Source organism: Ammospiza nelsoni, chromosome Z (genome assembly GCF_027579445.1).
Source record: "Ammospiza nelsoni isolate bAmmNel1 chromosome Z, bAmmNel1.pri, whole genome shotgun sequence".
Classification (NCBI taxonomy): domain Eukaryota; kingdom Metazoa; phylum Chordata; class Aves; order Passeriformes; family Passerellidae; genus Ammospiza; species Ammospiza nelsoni.
Window position 1 is genome coordinate 69,216,506 of NC_080669.1, and position 15,073 is coordinate 69,231,578.

Below are 15,073 nucleotides of genomic sequence, written 5' to 3' on the forward strand. Positions count from 1 at the left end.
TCTCAACTCTCACTGTGGATGCAGGTTGGTCACGTGCATCCACAATGACAAGAATGCTGCTTTAATATGCCCAGTGAATATTTTCAAGTTGTATCCCTTCTCTTTTTTCCCCAGATGGTAAAAATGTTATCTATTAAGGTTAAGGAATGACACTATTCCTTCTTAGGCAAAAACAGCACAAATTAGAATCCATTGTGTGATAATGTCCAGAGCTTTTCCTTGGTGCTTTTGGTTTTTTGCTGTTGTGATTTTTATTTCATCCCTGTGCAAGCTTGTGGGGATTTTTGCTTCTGGACATGGGGAGTTTTGTGGGGGGTTTTGTTCGTTTTGGGGGTTTTCTTGGGGTTTTTTTTGTGGTTTGTTTTTTTTTTTTTTGTGTGGTTGTTGTTTGTTTTGGGTTTTTTTTGTTTTTTTTTTTTTTTTAACAAAAGCAGTTATTTGCTTTCATGCCTGAAGTGCACCACAAAGTGTGTTTTGCAGCATATTACAAAATGTGGCAATCCTGCCTATACATGACAGACTGTAACAAAAGGATAAAGCTGTAAAACACTTTCACATAAAGATGTTATAATACCAGCTTGCCACTTTCTAAGGTGGAATACAAAACAAATAAAAATCAGTAGGTAAAAATGCCTTCTCTCCTCCGCCCCGAGCCCTGCCCTCCCCCCCCGCAATATCATTGCATCAGATTAATTAAGACCAAAAGATGAATACTTTGATCAGGAGGTGGCAGCTGTCACTCCAGCTTCTGTAACCTGCATTTCTGGTAGCTTGTCCTTCCTGTGCTCTTTACTCCGCTGATAGAGACATTAATCTCAACAACTTTGATATTATAGACTGATTTCCACAGTCTCAAAAGTATACACGCATGTATACATATATGCGTATAAATAAACACAAAAGTATGTTTGTCATTAGAGAGTATGTTTCTATGTTGTCCTTCTCAAATTCCAGCTAAAAAGGGTTAGCATATAAATAATAATGTATTATTAAGAAATTCTATAATTAAGAAATTGCTCCTTTTGTTCCTCATTGTTTCTGCACTTAAGAGAGAAAAATAAATGGCAGATGAAAACGTCAAACATATCTTCTCCAGACAAGGGACAAAAGTTGGCATAGCTCTAGATTTTAGTAAAACCTGAAATTTTAGTAAAGTGCTGAAGTCATGTTGTTTCAAGAAGCTTGGTCAGCTCAATGTAAAGTAACACAAATGGTAAGAACATTCTCTTTTTTCTTCTCAAAAGCCAATATTATTTTCCCCTAATTTATGAGATTAAAGGAATCATTATATCTGATTCTCTGTGATTATATGTATCAGGTTATATATGGATATATCTTCTATAATTCAACACATTTTTACATTTTCAATGGGCTTTACCATGTCCTTATGACTCCAAACAACATTTAACTAAGATTAGTATTTTTTTCTAACTCTTTTTTTAGCAATAGTCAAAACAGTAGTAGTTGTTCTATTCTTCAGCCTTGAAATTTTTGTCACTTATTGACAAAAAATAATCATCTGTGTTGGTCATCCAGGCAAACAAACCCAGGTACCCTCCACAACGAGCACCTGTATTCCAGCTCTTCCAGATGTTAAAACCAGCCATAAATCCAGTTCCCTGTAAATGAAAAGGTTTCATGGACAACTTAATTTGCTGCAGCAAGCCAAGTTGCCTGTAGGCTGCCCATTTCTCAGCCCATGACTTTCAGTGTATCCACCTGCTGAAAACTATGTTTCATTTCTGGACTCGGAAGCTGCTTCTCAGAAACAAAATCGTGACATAGCGGGGAGTGTAGAAATTTCTATTTCTCTGTTATCATTTAGGGGGTTGCCCTGTGTTGAGGGGAATGAAAAGTGCGATTTAATGTGGCAAATAAAAAAACAGGAATTCAAAAAAGGCTGAAAGATTTGCCAAGTGGGCCATTGCAGTTCTTGTGGCAAGTGAGATGTCCCTGAGGAATTCACTACAGGCTGAACTGAAAAGGGGATTAAGTCCTTTTAAAGGGAGGAAATGTAACAAAAGGAGCACTTTTATGATGTAGCTGCATAAAATAAGGGACTGCTTTGTGCAGCTGATTGCCAAAGGTCTCCAAGTGAAGCAGCCAGTGCTGCAGGCCCCACTCCCCCTGGAGTGAGCAGCTCCCTCTAAAGCCTGTGCCTACAGTGGAATAAGAGCACAGCTGTCATTTAGGAATAAATACGAGATTTTTGGTTTGTTTCTATGTACCTTTTTTTTTTGTTTTTAATTTTCCACACCTACCAAAAAGTGGCCTGTAGGGAGATTATACTCTAGTGAAAGTTGTTGCTAATTAAAACAGGTAATTATTGTTCCTCCAGGCTTTGTGATTTCACTCACTTTTGCCCGCCAGACAACATTAGCTTAAAAGCAATCCAATTTCTAGCAAAAATAGACCGTTAAATAGTCACTTAACAAGTATATAAGTGCAAGGTTACAGTTCAGATTTTGATTTATCTCTCTGAGGCTCTTTAGACAGCCATAGCAAAGTTGGAGAAAAGGGGGATGGGGATTGGGGGAGTTGAACTGTTTGTAATTCAGGTTTAGATTTATTGGGGTTTTTTGAAAAGTCATGTCACTGCATTCAGGTGAGCTTCAGGTGACAGCTTTCCAAGCCACATTTAAAACAGAATTGTGTTTAAGGCACTTTTCCAAAAGACTTCTCACTTAGCATTTTGTAAAGAGATAATTTCATTAGGACCTTTTGTTGCCACTCCTGATTCTGACAAAATGAAAACTTTTTGTTGACTGTGTCTCTCTTGATGAATTGAAGTTTAAAGGTATTGTTGTTTCATGTTAGTACAGACAAAAGTGATTACATATCTATTGTTTTGCTCTACAAGAAACTTAAAGAGATCAGTATCAAATTTCAAACATGGTGATATATCAATTGACAAAAAATATAATTGTAACACAGCTCCTATCTTTGATTAGTTTCCATTGTTCCCATCGTCACAAAACATACAACTGGATCATCTTTTTTGATGTTGACAGATGCCGGATTTTACTTTCTCTAAGGATACTCTGGCTTGATCTAAACACCTATGGAGGTTCTTTTAGTGCAAGGAAATTTTTTATGCATGGATAAAACCCAAATTGCAAATCTACAGCAGGAGCATATATAGGTGATTCTTTTCCTACAAAAAGAGAGTACAATTTTCTGAAGTTCAGCCAATGGACACAGATTTTATTTTGACTGTCTGCTATTTCTGTTGATAAATGAACAAGAGAAAGGAAAATAAATTTTTGATAAGTTATAAAAATATTTTACACAGACAAACAGAATAAGATTGCTTAGTAGTCACACTAAGATAGCTGTAATTTGCAACTAAACTGTCATTTTCAATGGGATTTTTTTTATATACCAAGAAACAAGTTTGTACAGATGAATTAATTTTCTTGTAATCTTAATTTTAAACACACAAAACATACTAGTTTTCATCACAAGCAGACAAGGTGAAAATGTCCACCAGTTTTCTTTTTTTCTTTCTACTAAAACTCTAGTAGTTCAGTCTGACAACATCCATCAGGTTCTATTTATATAGATCTTGATAAAATACTTCATCATATTGAGTAATAAGATTTAAAGAAAATTTCAGAGCTTTCTGAATATCAAGATTTTCTTTTCTATTTTAAGCATCTTAGAATTTGGAGTTTTTTAAACTGATGTTTTCAGCTGATGTCTTCTTCTATAAGAACAGGCAGAAAGAACCAACCAAGATTTTGTTTTTGTTTTGTGTATGTGTGTGTTTGTTTGTTTGCTTTACTGATAAGGAAAAGAACAAATCTCCATCCCTGAACAGACTGTGAGGCATCAGTGGGCAGGATCTTCTATGTCTCATGGGCACATAGTAAACTTCTTATAGACTAGCATAAACCTATACAAGGGCAAGAATAATAGCTCTAATTTTATGTAGTAAGCTATAGTTGCACAACAATTCCATTACAATACAAAAGCCAATTTTCAGAAGAAATTTAGGAACAGCAATGGTGTTCATGTTGAATCCAAGAAATGGAGAACAAATTTTCTCATGCAATCCAGTTTCTGTGCCAAGGTGTCCCCTGTAAATTATTTTAATGTTTACTTGATTCTAATTTAAACATAGATTGGCCTGAAGACTCAACCCTATCACACTTCTGTTTATTTCAAGGCATGATTTTTTCTTATGTTGCTTCCATATTTATGTTTTTTTCTCCTTTTGACGCTTTTTAGAGTAATTTTCATTTTATTGACAGTATTGAAGTGGACAATCTCAACAGCATAATACACAAATTACCTAGTGAAATAACCTATGAACATCAAGGAACATTAAGGAACATCAAGGCAGTAAAAGATTCACTGAAATCACATTTTATCTATTAATTGAAGATGATAATTTTTCCGTCCCCACAAGTTTAGAAGCCAGCAGTCTTCTTCATTTGTTATCTTCTTTTGTGTAATAATAAGTACTGAATAAAATCAATAACTGTTTATAATACTGTTTGTGGCAGCGGTCACAAGGGTCTTCAGGGTGAGAGAGAAGCGAGAATGTTGACCTCATGTTCAGAAAGCTTGATTTATTAATTTATGATACATATATATTACATTATAACTATACTAAAAAGAAATAGAAGGAAAAGTTCTCAGAAGCTAGCTAAGCTAAGAATAGAAAAGAATGAATAACAAAGGTCTGTGTCTCAGCAGAAAGCGAGAGCAGCTCTGCCATGAATGGTCAGTAAATCCCAACATCCACAGGAGACCAATCATGGATCCACCTGTTGCATTCCACAGCTTCTCAGAAGGGAGAACAATCCTAAAGAAAGGATTTTTATGAAAAGATGTCTGTGACAACTGTTTAGTGAGGTGGTCAAGAAAAATAAATTAATCTGGCATAATGTTACAGATGATAATGTGCCTACTTATTTCTTACCTCGTAAACTTTCTGCTGTTTTAGAATTCTAATCAGCAAGTAAATAAGGATCTCAGATGGGTAACTTCTTAATTGTGTAGCAACATTTTCTGCAGTATGTTAGTGGTCTTTCCACAAAACCCTTAGAAAGAAAAGTCAGTAATATGCTTCATGCAAAGAACCGTCAAGTTAACCTTGCTTTGAAATCGCTGACATTGATATGCCATCTTGCTTCTTACCCTTTTTTTAATTCATCCTATCAAAATATGTTCTTGTCATTCTTCTCAGAGTTCCTAATCTCAAGATCATATAGCATTGGGGTTCAATACTTCAACCTTGTACTATTCATGAAGAAAGACCAGACACACACAAAATACTTGTGTATGATTAGGGATCACTAATACAGATAAATTAGGGATAATAGATGGCTTCCATGTTAAACTGTATGTAGCACAAATTTTAGCAGTCTGAATTTTTAAAGTTTTACTAGACAATTACAAGAGATGGAAGAAACTAGTAGAATAATTCTTAAAGTAAAACATTTCAATTACATGCCACAAAACCAAAATATCCACTATCAATAGCTCCTTCTGAAAATATGGACAGAAAACACATTAGAAAAGCTTTCAAAAACAGGAATTAAGGTCTTCTGGCAATTCATTCTAAGGATAATAAGATCTTGTAGTATGCACAAGCAGCATTATAGCCATCTTAAATCTTCCAGATTTTGGAGGTTGCTCCGGAATCTTCTAAACTTTCTGCAAGCAGGAAAAGAAAAAAGCCTTCATGGTTCCCAGCACATGGGGAAAAGGCTATTGTGGCTACTGTATGGAGAAAAACTTAGCTACGGTTTGGGGAAAGATATATGCTTCTTGTGCTGTACTTCAAAACATATTGTAGAGGATATCCTGCCCGCGTACGCTCCAAGTCTTGAGAGGATAAATCAGAGTAAAGCATTTCTGCTCTTTCATGCCATTTGCTTGTGTTATTGTGTCTCCTTCATACAGTGCAATCTACATTAACCAACATTATGCCCTTAATGTCCGGACTTACGCTATGTTTGAGGCTGGTTCAAAGCAGAGTAATTCTCATCTGGTTTTACCAAACTGTCTCTGTATGCAGAAATCACAGATAGCTTTGTGTTACTTGCAGGATGTAGGATGATGAGTAATTTTATACTCTGAATGGGCCACACTGCATCTGGTGTAAACCAGCACGAATGTAATCAAATTAAAATGCTGCCTGCAGAATGTCATTTCAGTCTCTTGAGCAGCCCAACCCAACACTGCACCTTTTAAAGTGCTGCTGTAAAAATTTACCTGGTCAGAAGAATAACATGTATGGTGTGCAAAATTTTCTCAGGTCTATGTGATTATATGTAGGATTAAGTGTCAAAGTCAGAAAATACATCTCAGATTATTTCAGTGTAACATCTAACTTCAACTTTACAATTATCTACTATGCAAGGCTGTGCAATATGTACTACTGTAGATAGAGTGAAAAATGATCAGAAGTCTTGAAACATGTATATGACATAGGAACATAACAGTAAACAGACACTGTTTTGCTGTCCTTGTGCTATGTTTTTAACACTAATGGTAGACCCAGTCTCCTCCTAGTTAGATGTTCAAGCATTTTGGTGATTTTGCAAGTCACTCACTACATAACGGCATTAATTTTGAGGTATGGTTGGAATATATTTGGTTTGTCTCACACTGTGAAGCCAAGTCAGTTTTGTTTCTTTAATGATAATTGAGTGTTCTAGCTTTTTTTCAGAAGAAGAAACATAAAAAATTTTGCACAGATTTAGCTAAACATCACAGTTGCCTTTTCTACATTCAATACTTAGCTTTCTTAAATGGAAGACATTTTTATTATTTTTATTGTAGTCTTCACATTGGCTGTATTTATCTTTCATTTCAGACATGGCTTCCCTCATTTAATCCTAAATCTAGCTGCATAAGAAATGTTGAATAACATTATTACTTCTTAGGAAATTGACTGGTTCTGGAAAAGTTCAGGATATTAAAAGCATAGTGAGAATTACTTTTGTTAGCCTCATTTCCAAGAGTTTCAAAGCATTATAGGATACTATGGAAAAGTTTAACTATCCCCCACCCCGTTTCTGCATTTCTTCTCTATGCAGTTAATCACTTCTTTTCTTAGATTATGAAAAATATTTAATATTTCTCGACTTTTTTTCCTCTTCAATTTTGACAAATACCAGGATATTCAATTCCAGGTAAAAAGACTTTGTACTGACACTATTACTTCTGCAGCTCCTACAAGTCCTGCAATTGGCATATGTGAATGACTGAGAAAATTATGGGTGTTTCTTTGCAGAAGCCATACTTCAGCTGGCCTCTTCACAGCAAATATAATATGGACAAGTGTTGAGAGTGCTGTAGCTTCCCCCTAGCATAAGGCAAGCCTGTCCTATATCAGAGGAAATGTCAGATTAACTCAACAATACTTTAACTCCTGCCATTAAATGAGTTATACTGTACATTCTTTAGTTGTCTCTGAGAATCAGAAAGATTCCCTCAAAAATTATCCATTTCAATAATGGGAAACATTGCTTTTGAATTCATTCAGTATATTAAGCAAAATCACACTCAAGTGCATATTAAAGCATAGCTGCCTTATTTAGTTGGCTAAAGTCATGACACTTCATTACTGGTTCTCCATAGTCAACAGGAAATATGATTGTCTGTACATTTCTCAGAGTACCCAGTAAAGCTATTTCTACTTGAAAAGAAGTTTTAAGCACCAAATGGATGTAGAGAATTTTCAGGTGTGGATCATCTTAAGGTTAAAATCCATCCAAAAAAAAGATCCAAGAAAACTTTCACTTCTGCTGCCTGTGCTACTGAACAGACCTCAGTGGTGGTCAATGGAGTACTTTTAGGAGATGCAAAATATGCTTCTTTTAAAGTTTAAAAGTAACGTGGAACAAATCTCAATGGCAATTTCTCCCGTGTATGTGGCTGGAAAACACTTGTTCTGAAATGAGCATCCATATTTCTGTCAGCCTTATCTATTAGTATAAAGGGATGGGTAACAGACCAAAAAAAAAAAAAAAAAAAAAAAAGTAAGATCCATGAAACAATTCATATCCATTAATGGAATTTTTTTAAAAATTGTCTCCAAATAGCAGTATATTTGAGTTAGGAATCTAGGCACCAGTATACATATATTTTGCTCTTTAGCAGATTTGGAGCAATGTTCTTTGCACGTATGAACTGTAAGAGCTAATTTTGGAGATGCATAGGTTTTCAAATATTGTATAGTTGTCTCTACTTTTGCAAGCAGAAGACTGCATAAGGAGTTATAGAGAAGTTGCCCAACAAATCCTTTCAGCTGAAAACAGTAGGCCTAAATTGCACATAGCCCACTAAAACTAAGAAATTATTAAGTTTTAGACAACTGAAAAATCTTGCTTTTCTTAAGAGAGTCAGAGCAAAGCCCCGAATAAGTCGGCCACAAGCAGAGGTTATAATCTTTTCCTACCATTCTTTTCAATTCACCTAACTCAAAGGCTGAAGAAGGCCAGTAGAGTGTTCATCATCCCAGCTCCGGTCCATCATCTTCCTCTAGGTGTCAGACACCCTAGAAAAGCAGAAAAAGCTATTTTTCTTTTCAATGTAACAGAAAGAAGAGAAGGCATTGACTTAAAAACTGTCCTTTCTACGCTACCCATCTGAAGTGATACAGTTTTAAAGTGAAAGTAAAGATTTGAGTCTGGAGAATTTTTTCCCTAAATAGCCATAGTGTTGTGGAAATATGGATAGATGTGGTACCTCTGTACAGTTTAATATTTCCAACCATTGCTATGACAAGGTAGGGAAGGTCTTTTAAAGACAGGCCTGATACCAGAAATTAGATAATAATGACACCTGTTATAAGAGTTAGTAACATAGATGTCTGTGTATTTGTCCTCTAAAGGATTTGGCAATCTCTTTGTGATAAACACAGGAAAACATGTTGTTAAGGAAACATAAATGGATGCTTTGTGACTCTCTAGTATGTAACAGGCCTTGTCAGGCATAAGAAATTGATTGATTGATTTGCACTAGGAAAAGGAGTTTATGTTGATTCTCTGAAGAATAATATGGATAAGACTGATCAAGAAAATTTAAGAAAAAAAGATACAAGAAAACAGAAAAGGTGAACTTACAAAGGAAAAACCTGTTAAAATTATAGCACTGTTTGCAGCTGACAGTATTTAGGTAAAGGAAAATTGGATAGCCTTGGTGCTTATGTGTTTTGGTTTGGTCTGCATTTACTTGCTATGAATATGAAAGAGGAAGAAAAATATAACACAATATAATTGCTGCTCACTATATCTAAGAATGAAAAACACTCAGAAAAAGCACCAGCTAGTAACTCTAGGCAGGGTGGGAGTTGGTGTGTATGCTCCACCAAGAAGGTCTGTCAATCATTTTGCTTACTAGTCAGTTCTACTTTTACTGCTCTCCCTTTCATATGGAGCTGATGGAAGTGTCCAGTTCAAGGTTTCTGATCCACTGCCCAAATCCCTCTACAGGTTTGATCCGTGATATCCAAGAGATCAGCTTTCCTTCTGTGACCTTTTGTGGCAGCAGTTCAGTGCAATTGTTGACTAACAGGAGGGATGCTTAGTTACCCACTTCAGAGGCTCAGCCTTGACTATGGAATTAACTCTCACAAGAAATAAGAAAGAGCACAAAACTGACCACAGGGTTAGGCTCAGAGATTGTCTCCCAAGAAATAATTCCTCCCCATACATATATAACAAATACAAACAAACAGAAAACCAATCAGGAAATCAATCTCTTTCCCTTACAATCTCCAAGGAAGGAAATAAAGATATAAAAGTACTTAGAAATGGCTTTTGCTATGTAGTCTTAATTAAAAAAAAAGTAGGAGATAGATGAATATATAGTAATGAAGCAATATCCTAAGTCGTATGTTAAATAAGTAGGAAGAGAGTTCAAAGAATGTGAGCATTCTGTCCCACCACTGTCATAAACAAGCCAGAAATACTGCTATTTAATTGAAGTTACAGCAGGATGTTTCATTCCTGATTTTACAACAATATAATGCAGTTAAATAAGCTACACTTGAGAAATTAGTGAAGAAAATATTTTCTGGGTACCAAAAGAACCTTTATACAAACTTCAGATAAAGCAGGTTTCATATTTTTATAACTCTGTGAAGTTTATACACAAACATCTGTATCACATAATAAATCCAGGAGTTAAAGGAAAAAATTATTTAAGAGAACTGAAGTTTATTATAATATTTAGCAGGTTTTATTCAGTGAAAGGCAAGAGTGTTGTCCAATCACATATAACTTCTTTGGGTAATGATTTAATGAACTTGAGAAGTTCAAGCACTCTCCAAGTAAATCAAAGTCACAGAGGCAGCGTAGAAAACAAAGCTCTAATCCATATGCAGTGTCTGCATTGTTTCAATGACACTCAAATATCTTCTTCAGGATACCTTGCAAACACAGTAAATTGTTAGGTAAATAATTCTTTTAATCTTGTCTAGGACTTATAACTGCAACCTTGTTATCTGTAGTGTTGGGGGTTTGTTTTGTTGTGTTTCTCTCTTTAATTCAGAAGTATGTTAAATTGCCAGTTTAAACACATTAGAAGCATAATATCCTTCAAGAGAAGTGTGATTGATTAATAAGACATTATATGCATTTTTATAAAGAATTTCACATCAGTTCTATTGTTATCTCCTGTTGAAAGCGAAGGGAGACGACCCATCCTTGTTGATCAGCATTGAACTCCGATTTATTGATCTCACTTACACACTTTTATAGTGGTGTCAATTAAGCTCATGCATATTGCAAAATCCGAGCTCCTCATAGGCTACAGCTAAAACATTAATCCCTCCTTTTGTTTTCAATACCTGTGGTTTGTTATTGAAACCAAGATTTATTTTCTCACCCTGTTATGAAAGTTCTCAAGGCCTCCATGGTATTGAAGACAGACTTGAGAACTTAGCTGTTTACAGAAACAGGCTGTGAGAATTTGCTCCTCACAGCTGCCTTTTAAGCCATTTCTGAGCAAAATTCTCCAACAATCTCCTGTATTATTTTTTTAAGAATTTTCTTTGACCAGAAAAATGATAGACAAAATTTCTTTTTCCTTCTTTATTTTTAACTTTTACTCATTTTACCTCTACACTACCAGTCAATACCATTTTTAATACATATTTTGAAGTTCATGCCATCTTTCAGTCTTAGATATGTGAAACAATATTCATATCACTTTATTCAGACTTTTACTGTTGAAGAAACCAGATTTCAGCAGCAAATACTCTGATATAGTGCTGTGTCTTTTACTCTGTTCTGACTCTTTGGTGAAGGGAATTTTGTATTATGGGTAGAATATCTGTGTCTTTATTTTTTTGTCTTCCTGACTGTCTCCTCTGCACCCTGCTCCCCTTCACACAGCAACTGATTTCTTGTCAGAGGAACAATTTAGAAACTGATTAGGATGCTGAGTTGTAGTTTGAGTTGTAGTTTGAGTCCTGCTTACATACTGCCTTTAGTTGTGTTCCTCATTTGACTTATCTCCTTGGTCTGTGAATCAGGCCATCCCTATTGCAACACAGACGACCATCTGCCCATTTTGGGGAATATCAGCCAATATGATACCAGACAACCTCCTCAGCCTCGATGGCATGTTATTCTTGGGGATGTTCACTGGGGGACAGAAGGGCAGGATGGGCACTGTTATAGGAGCACTGAGGAACTCAAGTGTGTATTATTTTGCACGCAATGTTAAGTGGTCTGCATAGAGAAGACAGACTTTGCTTTATAGATGATTTAATGCCTCATTAGTCAATTCTCATTATATTTTTGCTCTCTGTCCAACAGTGCCCTGTACACAGAATAAATGGTATTAAATATGATCTTTCATCTTTTCATACTAACCCCTTTCTCTCTTCCAAAATAATCAATCCATGCCCTACCTTTGCTCTTGTACAGCTTATTTCCATACTACTTTAGAAATTGTACTTTTGTAAAGAGATTGTCCTAAGATGGATTTCTATAATTCTGTCCACTTCAGCTAGAAATTTCTCAGCACAGATATAATCCACATGTACTTGCAGCTCACAGATATAACTAGTCTAAATATATTCTGACTGCAGAGCTCTGCTGCACACTAGCAAAATAAACAACTTTAAGAAGCTCACAAAATTTGCAGTTCTATTTTCTGATACTTTTTTTTTTTTGCCGTAAGTACCCCCAAATTTGCTAATGTATACCTCACAGAGAGGTGCAGAGGGCAGAATTGTCCATTGCATCAGAGTGCTAAATCTTTCAATGTGACTTGGAATGAAAAATCCAGGTATTGAAACTGCTAATGAAAGAATATAATGAGAAAAATTCTAAATCCATTAAAGGGGCTGATTTTGTGCAGACAAGTTTTACATATTTACTTCAAATTTTACATGCTGCAATATTTAGTACTGTGGGGGAAAAAAGAAGAAAAGCCACATCGAAAAGGCAAAAGTTAAAAAGGCCATCTACAGGTTATCAAACTTGGCATGATTTCTGTTTTTCTTCTGAAAGAAAATTTTGCCCCAATGAGCATAATTTTCAAAGGCTTTCTTTTTGCAAGACAGTCATGAGAACAATGAAAAATGCTCCATTAGAATTTTGCTTGGAGATCATTTAATAGATGTTTTCATATATGAAACAAAACAAAAGAAAATGTGGTTTTAGCTGACATCTGTTTATTTTTTTCTTGTTTTTTCTGTGCAGTTAAACAATGGCTGCTACAAGAGAAGTATTGCATATCTCAATCACAGGTATATACCACGTAAGAAAAATTATCCAGGCTAATAAAAACCAAATTATTTTCCATCACAGATTATCATATGTGCTTTGAATTTTTAATAATAATTTTAATAATATTTCTAGTAATATTTTGTGAAGAGTTTGTTTTGTTTGGGGTGTTTTTATGTTCTAAATTTGTAAAGAAGGCTTGTACATTTCTTGCTTTAACTAAAACACCATTAAATGTTATTTAAAGTTAAATCAGATTTACAGATGATATGCTGACATACTCTCATTTGAAAAGCTGGGGTTTATTTTTTCAGTCTTTTCCAGTAAAATAAATTCTGAGTTGTGTCTAGACGCAGGTCCAAGGCTGTGTTTAACAAAGACACAGAATTTTTAACCTTTCAGGTTTCCGGATTTTGATTATTATAGCTAAATTATGTTTAGATTTTGTTTCATGGATGCAAATCCAAGGCATCAATGTACTTGTACATATATGAACATGTTGACTCTCAAGCAAAAAAGGATGTATTTTGCAGGTCAAAAACAATACTTAGTAAGAAAAGAGAAATGTAAGAAACCCTTTCCCATATTTTATCGGAAATGAGCTCTTAAATGAAGATTCCAAACACCTGATCTTTAGTTATTAACTCACTGACCTATGGACAAATATAGACAATTTTTTGCCTTCTAAACCCTGATTATTTCAGATATTTTGCATGCCACTAGATTTATTTTCTTTTCTGAAATACCGGGCATTTTTTACACTAATTTCAGACTAGATCTTCATTGGTATTTTCTGTTTTTGCTTACAAAATTAGCTGAAAGAAGCCAAAAAAATAAAACAAATTTAAAGGTTTCTGTTTACCCTTTCCTGCTACTGCCATTAAAGTCTTAAGCTATAAATGAGAAGCCATCTCTGTGAGAAGTTATGAAGTGACTGAAGTGAAGTGTCTCTTCCTTTCTTGGAGGAATAATGTGATGAGCAGTGAACACTAGAGGGGGAGCTTAACCGTTCAGGAAACTTAAATCTCCAGACCCTCTGGGAGAGGATCAGAGTGATATGATAGCTGCTGACTTAAACAAGCAAAGTTAAGGCATGGACAGCCAGAGTTCAAAAGTCAAGAGGTCAAGAATAGTAGAGAGCCAATTTATTGTCATTTTCCAAAGAGGCAGCAAATCATAAGTGAAACTGAGAAGTTTAGGGTTTTGCTCCTACCATGATGTGGTGTGCTTTAAAAAACTCTCTAGAGGCAGTTTAACATGAATAGTAGTATTACAGGGATTTTTTTTTTTCCCAATGACTGTCTGCCATTCAAATGTCTTAGGAATGATAGAATGAATTATCATAAAATTTTGACAAATGTGATGGCTCAACCAAAGAAGGAAAACAGACGTTCCACTTATTGGGTTCTAATAAGACATGACATATAAATCGAGTATACATGGCACTTAGACCTTTGCTTTTTCCTTCCCCCCCCCCCCCCCCGCCTTTTTTTCTTTATTTGACTGAGAAACATTTCTGTTTGGAGAGAAGTGATTTATAACTGATTCTTGTCTAAGAATGGAAGGCATGCTCCTTTTAAACCTTACTTGCTATGTTTTAATAACTTGAGGCCTGTTTAATGTATTGTGCTTCATATATGCTTAAGTTTGGGTCTTGCTGGCTCTGTTCATCCTTCATTGCATTAATAAAATGTGAATTCATGGTATAATTTCACTAGCCTTGTAATAATACCATCAAAAAGTTGTTTTTATTTATACTTGTTTAAATAAAAGTATCTCAATAATTCACTTTCTGTTTTTATTAGCTATCTCTTCGTATGGAAGTATTACAGGTCCAATCTGTGTGCTGCTTACACAACCATACAAGTATCTGGGTAAAGTACCATTTATGATGTGTGATTTATTATGTACTTTGATAATGTGGAAAAGAGTTTTGGCAATGCTATATTATGTTGTATTATTATAGGCAGGCATCACTGCAATTGCACTGTGTGTCCTCATATGTTGCTTCATTAGAGAAAGTAAATTATTTGACTGAAAACAGAAGCAGGTCCACGCATTACACAGCACACGGATCCTGCCAGCTTTTAAGGGCACATTTTCTTCTGTTTTGGTACTGTATCTGCAATGATTTTAAATAAGCTTCACTGCTGATATTAATAGGAGAATTTGACCCTGTGTTTGCAAGCTAATTTCTCCTTAGACAAGATCTTTTCAATACTCACATATCCTTTATTATTTCATCCATACTTTTATTGCTTCCTTGTGATGCTTGAGGAAAGACCATGTATGGCAGCAAATACAATTCAGGAACAGGGAGAAGACAAATAGGTGGTCAGCAACTGTGGAATAAGAGCTGTTTTAAAATCAATATC